Below are 14,653 nucleotides of genomic sequence, written 5' to 3' on the forward strand. Positions count from 1 at the left end.
CTTATGCTTTATGATCTGGTATCTGTAAGCTCCTACCCCAAATAAATACCCTTTATAAAAAAAAACAACCAATTTCTGGCATTTTACATCAGTACACCTTTGACTGATTAATACTCAGGCCATTATATATTCTGCCATAACCTACAGAATTGAATGCAAGATAGTGTAAACTACAATGTAAACTATAATCCATGCTTAGTTGCAATGCTTCAAAATCTGTTCATCAATTGTAATGAATATAGCACACTAATCCTAGAAGTTGTTAATGTTGGGAACAGTGGGAGGTATAGGGAGTGGGACATATGGGAATGTCTTATATTTTTCAATGTAACAATTTATGTAATCTAAGTATCTTTAAAAATTAAATTTAAAAAAGGATACAAAGGCCTCTGAGCTGACTACAAAGGGGTATCCAGGGATCTACCATCCTGGGAAAGGTGAAAGAGAGGGACACAGCCTAAGGCTGACAGCTTCTGACCCACAATTCTGGTCTGCTGTGTCCCACCAGCTTTTCCAGGTTGACTGGGACCACACTGTTGTCTACCTTGGGCTACTAAACATAAGTGGAGAAATCCAACATTCTCAATCTCCCTCTCTTATAGCCGGGATTGATTGTTGAGGATGTACCTTCCCAGGAAACAGGAGAGAGAGGGACATAATCTAAGGCTGACTCAGCTTTGGACCCAAAAATTCGGTCTGTTGTGTCCCATGGGCCCTTCCAGGCCAGGGAGGCCTTGCCATTTTTGCCTTAGGAGGCTGCAAGGGAGTAAAGAAATCTGACCCTCTCAATCTCCTCGATGAACAGGAACTGATTGTTGAAGATGCAGAAGGAAGTAGAATTATTTCTTACCCAGGAAATGGGAGGGTGCTGCCAGAGAAGGCTAGAGACTTTTTATAAGAAAGTCCAAATTACAAGGCTCATAGGCTCCAGGCAGGATCTTCTCACATTGATCCAGGCTGTGTTACAGTAAAAACACATTAAACAGGCATCGAACTGAGGGCTGCCAAAGAGTGTCATCTGCTGGCAGAATTTGGTAGTACATATGAGAAAATTAAAAATAAATAAGGCATTTTCTGACCTTTATAGCTTGCCTCCCAAGGCCCTAGGAGAAGTAGGTCTGCAAAACATTACTGGGTGCAGAGCACACTTTTGAGTAACTAACAAGGACAAGCCTAATGATCCAGGTTGAATCAAGAATCAAAGAGCAACAGACTCCTGCCACTAAATCCCAACAAAAGACAAAGAAATTAAGCATCTGAGTAAACCACATACTAATCAGGTGCCTAGACATCAGCAAAAATTTATGAGCCAGAATAAGAAAATGGAAGGCATAGCCCAGGAAAAGGAATATATCAAAGTCCCAGAAGAGATGCAGGATTTGAGAGAACTAATTAACAAGGTGCACACCAACTTTAAAAATTAAATTCATGAGTTAAAAGACAATATGGTTGAAGAGATGAATGTCATTCAAGAAGATGTTCAGCAAGCATTAAGAGAACTTGAAATGTGGAAGAGAAAAGCAACAGAGCTCATGGGAATGAAAGATGCAATAGGTGAAATAAAAAACAACATTAAAGGTTTACAACAATTTCAAGCAGACTTGAAAGGATAAAAGAAAGAATAAGTGATACCAAAGACAGAAAACAGCTGAAATTGAAGAGAGAAAAGAACAGAGGGAGGAAAAAAAATGGGAAAAAAATTGAGCAGAGCCTCAGGGAGATGAATGACAAGAGAAAACACAACATACATGTCATGGGAGTTCCAGAAGGAGAAGAGAAGGGAAAAGGATTAGAAAGAGTATTTAAGGGAATAGTTAAAATTTCCCAATGCTTACAAAAGGAATGACCCTGCATGTCCAAAAAGCCCACCTTATCCTAATCTGAATAAACCCCAATAGACATACTCCAAAGCATATATTATTCAGAATGTCAAATGTCAAAGATAAAGAGAAAATTCTGAGAGCAATAAGGGAAGCAAATCATCACATACAAGGGATGCCCAGTAATAGTGTGGATTTATCATCAGAAACCATTGCAGTAAGAAGACAGTGGTATGATGCAATTAGGAGACGGAAAGAGAAAAATTGCCAGCCAAGAATTCTGCACCCAGCAAAACTGTCCTCCAAATATGTAGGTGAGTATAAAATATCCACAAACAGAAACTAGGAGAGTTTTTTAAAAAGAATCCAAATTGAAGGAAATAATAAGGAAGCCATAGAGCCTGAAAGAAAAAAACAGAAGAGAGAGGCCTGGAGCAGAGTAGAGGAAAAAGAATAGCAGAAAGGATAACCAAGAGTAAAAAGACCAAAATATGATATCAACATGAAAACCAAAAATAAAATGTTGGAAATAATGCATTTACAGTGGTATCATTGATTGTGAATGGACTAAATGCACCAAACAAAAGATATAGATTGACAGAATGGATAATAAACACAAGAGCCATCCACACGCTGCTTACAAGAGACCCACCTTAGACTCATGGATACAAACTGGCTGAAAGTAAAAGGTTGGAAAAAGATACTCCATGCAAATAGAAACCAAAAAAGAGCAGGGATCACTATACTATTATTGGACAAAACAAACTTTAAATGAAAAGAAGTTATGAGACAGAGAAGGCCATTACATATTAATAAAAAGGACAACCCTCCAGGAAGATATATTTATGCATCTAACCAGGGTGCCCCAAAATACATAAGACAAACTCTGACCAAACCAAAGGGAGAAACAGGCATCTCTACAATAATCACTGGAGACTCTAATACACCACTCACATCATGAGACAGAACAACTGGACAGAAGATCAACAAGGAAAAAGAGAACTTAAAGAATAATAAATGAGTTAGACCTAAAAGACACACAGAATGCTGCATCCAAACGCAGCAGGTTATACATTCTTCACACATGCCGATGAATCCTTCACCAGGATACACCACATGCAGGGCACAATGCAGGTCTCAATAAATGTGAAAAGACTGAAATTATACAAAGCACCTTCCTAGATCATAATGGAATAAAACTGGAAATCAATAATAGACAAGAAAAAGGCAACTTCACAACTGTGTGGACTCTAAACAACATACTCTTAAATGATCAGTGGATCAAAAAAGAAATTCCAAGTGAAATCAGGAAATGTATTGAGATAAATGAAAATGAGAACACAAATTACCAAAGCTTATGGGATACAGCAAAGTCAGTCTTGAGAGGGAAATTTATGGTGCTAAACACCTATATTAAAAAAGAAGAGCTAAACTCAGACTTAACTGAACACCTACAGAAATCAGAAAAAGAACAGCAAACCAATCCTCAAAGCTAGCAGAAGGAAAGAAATAATAAAGATTAGAGCAGAAATAAATGAAATTGAGAACAACAACAACAAAGAGAAAATCAAAACCAAAAGCTGGTTCTTTGAGAAGATCAGTAAAATTGACAAATTGCTAGCAAGATTAACAAAGGAGAAAAAGGAGGCAAAAAAAAAAAAAAATCAGAAATGAAAGGAGGGAAGTAATGACTGACCCCACAGAAATAAAAAGAATCAAAAGATGATATTCTGAGAAATTGTATGCCAACAATCTAGACAACCTAGAAATGGGCAAATTCCTAGAAATGCACAAACAACCTACACTGACACTACAAGAAATTCAAGAACTTAACAAACCAATCACATTTAAAGAGACTGAATCCATCATCAAACACCTCACAACAAAGAAAAGTTCAAGACCAGATGACTTCAGAGATGAATTTTACCAAGTATTTCAAAAAGAATTAACACCAATTCAGTTTAAATTCTTCCAAAATGATGAAGAGGAGGGAAAATTACCCAACTCTTTTTATGAAGCCAACATCACCCTAATACCAAAGCCAGATAAAGACACTATAAGGAAAGAAAATTACAGACCAATCTCTCTAATAAAATAGAGATACAAAAATTCTCAACAAAATGTTGACAAATTGAATGCAGCATCATTATCAAAGACTTACACATCGTGACCAAGTGGGATTTATTCCTGCTAGGCAAGGCTAGCTCAACATAAGAAAATCAATCAACATAATACACCACATTAACAACTTGAAGGGAAAAAAACACATGATCATCACAATAGACACAGAAAAGGCATTTGACAAAATCCAGCATTCTTTCTTGATAAAAAAACACTTCAAAAGATATGAATAGAAGGAAAATGCCACAATATGATAAAAGGCATATGTGAAAAACCCACAGCCAACATTGTACTTGGTGGGGAAATGTTGAAAGCTTTCCATCTAAGATCAGGAACAAGACAAGGATGCCCACTATCATCACTGTTATTCAACATTGTACTGCAAGTTCTAGCTAGAGTAATTAGAGAAGAAAAAAAAAATTAAAGGCATACAAATAAGAAAAGAGGAAGTAAAACTCGCACTATTAGCAGATGACATCATCCTATATTTAGAAAATTCTGAAATGTCTACAACGAAGCTACCTGAGCTAATAAATGAGTTCAGCAAAGTGGCAGAATACAAGAGCAACATGCAAAAATCAGTGTTTTTTGTACACTAGTACTGCACAATCTGAGGAGAAATCAGGGAAAAATTCCATTTACAATAAGCAAGAAAAAGACTCACATAGGTAGGAGTCAACTTAATCAAAGAAGTACAGGACCTATATGCAGAAAACTACAAAACAGTGGTAAAAGAAATTTAAAATGACCTAAATAAATGGAATGACATTCCGTGTTCACGTACTGAAAGATTAAATATCGTGAAGATGTCAATCCAACCTAAACTGATTTATAGGCTCAATGTAATACCAGTCAAAATTCCAACAGCCTACTCTACAGAAATAGAAAAGGCAGGGAAACGGACTTGGCCCAGTGGTTAGGGCATCCACCTACCACATGGGAGGTCCGCGGTTCAAACCCCGCGCCTCCTTGACCCGTGTGGAGCTGGCCCATGCACAGTAGGGGAGCCCCACGCACAAGGAGTGTGCCATGTAAGGAGAGCCGCCCAGTGCAAAAGAAAGTGCAGCTGGACCAGGAATGGTGCCGCCCACACTTCCCGTGCCGCTGACGACTACAGAAGCTGACAAAGAAACAAGACTCCGCAAACAGACACAGAGAACAGACAACCGGGGGAGGGAGGGAATTAAATAAATAAATAAATCTTTAAAAATATTTAAAAAGAAAAAAAAGAAAAGGCAATTACCAAATTCATTTGGAAGGGAAAGTGCACCTAAATAACCAAAAGCATTCTAAGAAAGGGCAACATGGTGGGAATTTCACTGCCATATCTTAAAACATATTACAAAGCTACAGAGGTAAAAACAGCATGGTGCTGGCATACAGAAAGACTCATTGATCAGTGTAATAGAATTTAGAGTCCAGAAATAAACCCTCCCCTCGATGGCCAACTAGTGTTTGACACATCTACCAAGTCCATGTTAATGGGAAAAAGGTCTCTTCAAAAAATGGTGCTGGGAGAACTGGATAGCTATAACCAAAAGAATGGAATAGGACCCCTATCTTACATCCTATACAAGAATCAACTCAAAATGGATCAGAGACCTAAATATAAAAGGAAGGATCATAAAACTACCTGAAAAAAATATAGGGAAACATCTTAAGGACCTTGTGCTACATGGTGGCTTCTTGGACATTACACCAAAGCACATGAAACAAAAGAAAAAACAGATAAATGGGACCTCCTCAAAATTAAACACGTGTGCACCTCACAGGACTTTGTCAAAAGGGTGAAAAGGCAGCTGCCTCAGCATAAGGAAATGCTTGGAAATCGTATGTCCAATAAGTGTTTAATATCTATAATATATAAAGAAATGTTACCACTCAATAATAAAAAGACTCAATTAAAAAATGGGAAAAAGACATGAATAGACATTTGTCCAAGGAAGAAATACAAATGGCAAGAAAACACATGAAAAAATGTCCAACATGAGTAAAAATTACTGAAATGCCAATCATCACTAAGAAATATCATTTCACATCTATCAGAATGGCCACACTATTAAGTCAGAGAACTACAAATATTGGAGAGGATGTGGAGAGATAGGAACACTTATTCCCTATTGGTGGGAATGTAGAATGGTACAGCCACTGTGGAAGACTGTTGGGCAGTTCCTAAAGAAGTTGAATACAGATTTGCCAGTGACCCAGCAATATCACTATTGGGTCTACACCCAGAACTGAAAGCAGTGATACAAACAGACATCTGCACACCTATGTTCATAGAAGTGCTACTCACAACTGTCAAAAGCTGGAAAGAACCCAGTTGTTCATCAACTGAGGAATGGATAAACAAACAGTGGTATATTCCCATGATGGAATATAATGCAGCTGTAAGAAGAAACGGAGTCATAAAACATTTGACAATGTGGATGAACCTGGAGGACATTATGTTGAGTGAAACCAGACACAAAGGACGAATACAGTAAATACAGCATTACTATGAATTAAATATATTGTATAACACACTGTATGATTTCATTTATATAAAATGTAAATATAAATCAATTTATAAAGGGGAAAAAAGTATTTGTGCAAGAATATTCAAATATGGGAGTTGTGAAGAGTAGGGGAGGCACAGATGGAGAAGTGATGGATTTTCTTATTTATTATTATTGCAATGAAAATGCTCTAATAATGATAGAGGTGATGAATGCACAACTATGTGATGCTGCCAAATACCAATGACTGTGCACTTTGGATGAACTGTACGCTTCCTTGATACGTACCAATAAAAATGATTTTTTTAAAAAAATTGACAAACAGCACTTAACACTGGGAAAATATGTAAATAACACTTTCACCAGAAAAGAAACATTCAATTCTTTTCATCACTAGGGAAATACAAATTAAAACCTGCTATGACTTATCATATAGACATAGTAACATGGCTAAAATCAAGAAAGATAATACCAACTGTTAAAGAAGATGTGGAAAACCTGGAGCCCTCATACATTTCTAGTGAGAATGCCAAAAGGTGCTACCACTTTGGGAAACATTTTGTCAGTTTCTTAAAAATATAAACTTACATCATTGCTGCTAGTTCCACTCCGAGATATCTATCCAAGATAAATTGCTGTACCATGATTCCCACAGCAAGTTCATGGCCGCCAAAACTGGAAAAAAAATACAAATGCCTATCACCCGGGGCTTGGATAAGAGAAGGTGGTACAAGGTAAATAGCTCTGCAGCTCTAACTAGGTAATTTCATTCAATTAACTTTCACAGAATAAACAAGTTATCCGCGTCTGGAAAAATGCCAAAGACTGAAGCAGGCCCCAAGCCCCCTGCTGCCCCAGGGCCCGGCGAAGGCAGCCCCCAACCTCCTGGCCCCAAACCGCACAGAGAGGGCAGGACCAGCCGGGGAGCCGCGCACAACCGTCCAGCGAGCAGGAGCTTCGGCAGCCGCGCGGCCGGGCACTCCCACAGCGCAGCGCGGGGACGGCCGCTCGCCCGCTTTTCAACGCCGCCGGCGGCCCCCGCAGCCCCGCGCCCCGCCGCGCCCACAGACCCGCGGGCGCTCCCCGCCCGCCAGGTGGGGTCCGCACAAGTACCGGGCTCCGAGCCAGGCGCAGGCGGGCGTCTGAGGAGGGGCCGCGCGCTCCGCCTGAGGGTTGTGGGCCAGACACGCCCGCACACGCGGAGCCCCGCGCGCGGGGCCTCGGCCCTGCAGGAGCACCAGGTCAGCGCGTCCGACGGCCACGAACACCCGGAGCTTCAAAGGGCCTCCGCGGTGCAGCGTGCCGGGTGGGCCTGAGGGGGTGGGGCCTGAGGGGGCGGGGCTGAGTGCCCGGTCACGCCCCTGCCAGGCGGACCCGCGCGCCCTCGCGCCCCTCGGCTTTCCCGTCCCACGCGCCTTCGGGGCCCCTACCTGTGATCTCCTGGGCCGAGCGTCTCCCCACCCCCGAGACCTGGCTAAGGCCTGGCAGCCCCTTGGATCCCCCTGGCCAGGAATGGGGCCGCCTCCCAGGAAGAGCTGCTGGCCCCCCCTGTTGTGAGATAAACATTCTTCTACATCACAAAAGACTAGCTCTGGGTGCAGGCAATAAAGGGCAGCAGGAGGTGCGCTGGGTGGGGGGGAGCGGGGAGTCTCATTGTAAACAGATGGTTACTGGCTCCTTTTCAACTAGCAGATCATGATTCTAGGACCCAAGATTATAAAAATAGTTAAAATGGGCAGAATTGTAGTTTCTCAAGATACACAGGATTTTTTTAATTGACTTTGTAATAATATTACATTAAAAATATATATGTGAGGTCCCATTCAACCCCACCCCCCCCCCCCCAACAACACTCGTTCCCATCATCATGACACATCTATACACAGGATTTTTAAAGTGGAAAATCTTCAAGGGAAATTAAGACCTATGAAATGCTGTGGTTATAAGTGAATCAACACTTGGAATATTTTAGAGCAATACTTGGGGCAAACTGTCAGTAATTCATCTTTTAGGACTTGTGTAATCACTCCAGATTATTCCTGTAATGTCAAAAACTATCATATAAATGGAAACATTTTTAAAAAATTTTAATTGCCCTTTTTTTAATGCTACATTGATCATAAAAAAGTTACATTAAAAAATATGAGGTTCCCATACTCCACCCTCACCATAATATGCAAATACAGAGAGACAGAAAGATGATTAATGACTGGGAGGGGTTGAGGGGAGTGGGGAAGATGGAGTAGCTCCCTTTGGGTCTATGACAGTTACTTTGGAGTGGATAAAAATGTTCTGAAACTAGATAAATTTGATGCACAACATAGTGAACATACTAAATGCCACAGAATGTACTGTTAAAATTGTTAATTTTGTTATGTTAATTTCACCTGACAAAAAAAACACAGATGTAAAGTGGAGGAAAAAGAAACTGTCATAATTATAATGCTCTTTGGTGCTTGAAAGGAACACTTTCTTTCTACTATATCTCTCACCTGCACAGTTCTGAGTTGTTACCTGCTGATGGTAGAGTTCCATGCCATCCAAAAGGACAAGGTGTGCCTACATTGCAAAGGAGCCACAAAAATCCTGACTGGTTCCTGTTCGAGGAATAGGTTTCTCTAGTTCTAAAAATGGCTAAAAGCTGGGGTATTAAGTTAAAAAAGTATTATCAACACAGACATATGTTGTAGAATTTGAGAGAGGTTTGATTATTTGTGTATAGAGAGGCCAGGACTCAGGAATGATTTTGAGAAGGAAAAATTGTTTATTGATGGCTGGCTGGACTTGGGAACTTCCTGTTGCAAACCCGGGCCTGGAAAACTTTAAGTTTCTTTTATACAGAGAAGAAAGGTTAAATGGTCCTTTTATTTCAGGCTTGAATTAGCATATATATCTTCCACAGCTTAAGTAAGTTTTTAGCATGGATTTCAGACATTCTAGATAAGCTTTTAGCATATTTTGTTTGCATTCCCCCTGAATACTTAAAGTTTATAGACCTTGCATTGTTAAACTGTTTCCTGGGACTGGAGTCATTGCCATGGTCACCAAGGGCAGGACTGCAGATAGGTTAGGTTATCTCTGAAGAGACAAAGAGCCTCCCATCCATAGCCCACATCACATACTCAAGAGTCAATTAGGAAGAAAAAGGAATTTTGCAATTGAGCAAGTCTCTTGCTAGTCTTCATTACTAGAACCAATTAAAGCATTTTTCTTTTCTGCTCTAGTACAGAACCTGGTCAGAGGGTTTTTCTCCTAGCTCACTTAAGCTTCCCCTCTTCTTTTATTTATTTATTTATTTATTATTTTTTTTTAAATTACGTTATGAAAAATATGAGGTCCCATTCAACCCCACCGCCCCCGCCCCCCACTCCCCCCACAGCAACACTCTCTCCCATCATCATGACACATCCATTGCACAAAAATATGGAACGCTTCACGAATTTGCATGTCATCCTTGCGCAGGGGCCATGCTAATCTTCTCTGTATCGTTCCAATTTTAGTATATGTGCTGCCGAAGCGAGCACCCCCTCTTCTATTAGTGCCTTTGCAGGGTCCTCTCTTGTTGTAGAATTTGAGAGAGGTTCAATTATTTGTATATAGAGAGGCCAGGACTCAGAAATGATTTTGAGAAGGAAAAATGGTTTATTGATGGCCAGCCAGACTTGGGAGCTTTCTGTTTCAATCCCGAGCCCGGAACGAGATTTTTGAGTCCTTTTTATATAGAGGAAAGGCCAAATGGTCCTTTTCTTTCAGTTCTCAATAGGCTTGAATTAGCATATATATCTTCCACATCTTAGGTAAGCTTTTAGCATGGACCTTAGGTATTCTAGGTAAGCTTTTAGCATATTTGGTTTGTATTTCCCCTGAATACTTAAAGTTTATAGGCCTTGCATTGTTAAACTGTTTCCTGGGACTGGAGTCCTTGCAATGGGACTGCAATCTTTTATCATCCCAAACCCACAAGTCACAGATAGTTTAGGTTATCTCTGAAGAGACAAAGAACCTCCCACTTATAGCCCACATCATTCTGACCACATGAACCTTCCCTGCCATTCTTTATGTCCCATTTCTCCCCTCCTCCCTCCAGTTCCTCCTCCTACCCCTCCTCCTCCTGCCTCTTCTTTCTCTTCTCTCAGGCTTTTCTAAACCACAAGAGGCAGTGGCTTCTTTTCTATTGTCAAAGAACCTCAAATCCCAAAGAACTGCAGAATCACTCATCAAAGTTTGCAAGTTTTTTCTATTACTTGTGTAGAGGACATGATCATTTTTGGTTACTGTTAGCATGGAGTATCTTTTTCAAAGATTTCACTTTCAGGCAGTTTTTATCCTGGATCTAAGGTGAGTCTCTTGTAGGCAGCACATGGATGGCTCATGTTTTTTCATCCATTCTGTCAGTTTGTATCCATTCACATTCAATGATATTATGGTAAATGCATTATTTACTTCTATCACTTTACTCTTTGGTTTTCATATGTCATGTCTTATTTCTGTCTGTATTTTCTCTCTTTTGGTTATCTGTTCTGCTATTCTTTCATCTATAATCTCTTCCAAGCCCCTGTCTCCTGTCTTTTTCTGTCAGTTGTAAGGCTTCCTTTAATATTTCCTACAAAATGGAATCACTTTTATGAATTCTCTTAGTTTCTGTTTTGTTTGTATTTTATTTATTTTTTTTTAAGATTTATTTATTATTTATTTAATTCCCCCCCTCCCCTGGTTGTCTGTTCTCTGTGTCTATTTGCTGCATCTTGTTTCTTTGTCCGCTTCTGTTGTCATCAGTGGCACGGGAAGTGTGGGCAGCGCCATTCCTGGGCAGGCTGCACTTTCTTTCGTGCTAGCCAGCTCTCCTTATGGGGCGCACTCCTTGCACGTGGGGCTCCCCTACATGGGGGACACCCCTGCGTGGCAGGGCACTGCTTGTGCACATCAGCACTGTGCATGGGCCAGCTCCACATGAGTCAAGGAGGCCCGGGGTTTGAACCGCGGACCTCCCATGTGGTAGACGGATGCCCTAACCACTGGGCCAAGTCCGTTTTCCCTTGTTTGTATTTTAAACTCACCTTCATATTTGAAGGCCAATTTTGCTTGATAAAGAATTCTCAGCTAGCAGTTTTTCTCTTTTAATATCCTAATTATATCATACCACTGTCTTCTCTCCTCCAAGTTCTGAGGAGAAATCCATACTAAATCTTTCTGGGCATCCATTGTATATGATAGTTTGCTTCTCCATTGCTTGCTTGCTGTCTGCTCTCTGTCCATTTGCTGTGCTCTCTTTTGTGGGTTTTTTTTTTCACTTGTCTCCTTTTTTTTTTTTTGCATCACCTTGCTGAGTTGCCTCTCAGCAGTGCTGTGGGCTGGGCGGTGGGTGAGCCTGCCTTTCACAAAGAGGCCCTGGGACATGAACCCAGGGCCTCCCATATGGTAGATGGGAGCCCAACTGATTGAGCCATAGCCACTTCCCTGTGTATTCAATTTAAAAAATGTTGGTGGAATTTTTATCAGGATTGCATTGAATCTGTGTATCAATTTGAGTAGAATTGACATCTTAAAGCTATTTAGTCTTCCAATCCATGAGCAAATTGAAAACCTGGAAAGGATTCACATTCAAGATACCATTAAGAACATTAATGATTCATTGGAAGAAGTCAAAATACAACATGAACAGAAGTTTGGAAGAAGTTGATTCCAACCTCATGAATGACTTTGCAGCATTCAAGATTTCAGTGGAGGAAGGAACTGCAGGTGTGTTGGAAATAGTAAGAGAACCAGGGCTAGAGATGGAGCCTAAAGATTTGACTGAACTCTTTCAATCTCATAATAAAATTGAATAGATGAGGTATTGTTTCTTAGGGATGAGCAAAGAAAATGGTATATTGATATGGAATCTACTCCTGGTGAAGATGCTGTGAACATTATTGAAACAACAGCAAAAAAAGATTTAGGATATTGCTTAAACTTAGTTGATAATGCAGCAGCAGGGTTTGAAAAGATTCCTTGAAATTTTGAAACTTCTACATGGGGTGAAATGCTGTCTAACAGCACTACATGCTACAGAGAAATCTTTCATGAAATGAAAAGACAATCAGTGTGGTAAACTTCATTGTTGTCATTTTTAAAAATTGCCACAGTCACCTCAACCTTCAGTAACCAACACAGTGATCAGTCAGCAGCCATCAATTTCAAGGCAAGGTCATCCATCTGCAAAAAGAATATGACTCACTAAAGGTTTCAGGTGGTGTTTAGCATATTTTCAGCAATGAAGTGTTTTTAAATTAAGAAATTAACATATGCAAATTGTTTTAGACATAAGGTTATTTCCCCTTAATAGACTACAGTATAGTGTACACATCATTTTATACACTAGAAAACCAAAAACTTCGTAAGACTCACTTTATGCAGTGTTCTAAACCCAAAACTATGATACCTCCAAGGTATACCTGTACTTTGAGGAAATCCCAAACTGTTTCACACAGAAGTTGCTAAGTTTTACTCTCCGCCCATTGTTCCTGTTTTTCCATATCCTTTCCAAAACTTATTTTCTAATTATTTAATATTAGCCATTCTAATAGGTATGAAATGTTATCTAATCAGGTTTGGATTTGCAAATCCTGAATGGCTCATGACGTTGAACATCTATTCATGTGTTTATTGGTCATTTATATATTTCTTTGGAGAAATGTTTATTCACATATGTGGCAGTTTGAAATTATTTTATGAATCCCAAAAAGAGAAAGAAATTTGCAAACTAATCTATTCCTCTGGCTGTGCTATTCTTTGATTGCATTACATTCATTTGAGAAGGCTTGGATTAGATTACTTGATAAGGACAATTTAGGGCTTTTAATTGGACTATGTCAGGCATGACTCAGGCTGAGTTTCTGTACCCTTGCTCAGTCTGATATAAATGGAAACATAGAGACTCCCTCAGACAGAGAGGAAAAGCAAGCCAGCATATTTGGTTCTGTAATTTGACAGAGAGGATTGCTTAAGCATGAATCTCCCAAGAGTCTGGGCTCGTGGAGCAGCTCAAGAGAAGATGGTGAGCCCAGAGGGGAAGGGAGAGACCTCCAAAGAGATCAATGGACATCTTGCTTCACTGAATGACAGCAATGCAAGGATCAATTGTAGCTGACTTTGATGAGAAAGCATCACTGTCAATGCCTCTATTTGGACTGTTCATTGGCTTGGAACTGTAAGCTCTTACCCTAAATAAATACCCTTTTACAAGCCAACACATTTCTGGTACTTTTCATCAGCAACCTTTTGGCATATTAAACAACTTTTTTTGCCCATTTTAATGAGATTGTTTTACTTTTTATTGCTGTATTTATAACATTTCTTAATATATTCTATATATTAAACACCTAATGGATGTCATTTCCAATATTTTCTCCCATCCCTTTTGTCTTTTTACTTTCATGAGAATGAATGTTAAGGCACAGTTTAAAAAATTTGATTACATCCCATTTAATCTATTTTCCCTCCTATTGCTTGTGCTTTGGGTGTAAATTCTAGTAAACCATTGCCTAACACAAGCTCCTGAAAATGACTCCCTAGATTTCCTTCCAGATTTGTAGCTTTATTTCTTATATTTAAGACTTTGATCTATTTGGATTTGAATGTGGGCTATGGTGTGAGGTAGGGGTCCAGCTCTATTCTTTTGCTTATGGAATCCTGTTCTACAAGCACCATTTGTAGAGGAGATTATTCTTTCCTCACTGAATGGACTTTGCAAAGGTCAACTGATGATAGATATAAGGGTTTGTGTTTGCATCTTAAATTCTAGTTCACCGTTCTTTAGGTCTGTCATTGTGTCAGCATCATGCAGTCTTAATTACTGTACCACTGTAATAAGGTTTAAAATCAGGAAATATGAGAACTTCAAATTTCTTATTTTTCAAGAAATTTCAATTATTCAGGTCTCCTTAGCATTCCATATAAATTTGATGACTCACATTTCCATTTCTGCCAAAAAGGCTGTTAACTTTGTGGTTGCATAGACTCTAAATATATTGGGATGGAATTGATATCATAACAATATTTATCCTTCTAATCCATGAACAAAGAATTTCTTCCATTTATTTAAGTTTACTTCTTTTTCTTTTAGCATTCTTTAAGTTTCCATGTACAATTTCTTTATTTACTTGGATATAATCTTATATATTTGATTCCCTTAGTTGCTGTTGTCTAAGGAATTAGTTTTCTTGATTTCTTCTT

The 14,653-nt window shown here is 39.4% G+C and overlaps 1 long non-coding RNA gene and 1 other non-coding gene across 3 annotated transcripts in view; both read right to left on the bottom strand.

Moving 5' to 3' along the window:
* LOC131277382 (uncharacterized) overlaps positions 1–7,943 on the bottom strand; it is an 83,670-nt gene extending 75,727 nt beyond the window's left edge. For both annotated transcript variants that reach the window (XR_009184559.1, XR_009184560.1), the window contains exons 1-2: positions 7,870–7,943; positions 7,028–7,114 (exon numbers count right to left, since the gene is read on the bottom strand). This is a non-coding gene — a long non-coding RNA (uncharacterized lncRNA). The remainder of the gene's footprint in view (positions 1–7,027; positions 7,115–7,869) is intronic.
* A 1,913-nt stretch (positions 7,944–9,856) lies between these two features.
* Positions 9,857–9,963, bottom strand: LOC131277383 (U6 spliceosomal RNA). The gene has a single exon (XR_009184561.1). It is a non-coding gene; the product is annotated as a U6 spliceosomal RNA (small nuclear RNA).
* Between the last annotated feature and the right edge of the window lie 4,690 nt (positions 9,964–14,653).

The sequence above is a fragment of the Dasypus novemcinctus genome (assembly GCF_030445035.2).
Source record: "Dasypus novemcinctus isolate mDasNov1 chromosome 11 unlocalized genomic scaffold, mDasNov1.1.hap2 SUPER_11_unloc_2, whole genome shotgun sequence".
NCBI classification, from domain to species: domain Eukaryota; kingdom Metazoa; phylum Chordata; class Mammalia; order Cingulata; family Dasypodidae; genus Dasypus; species Dasypus novemcinctus.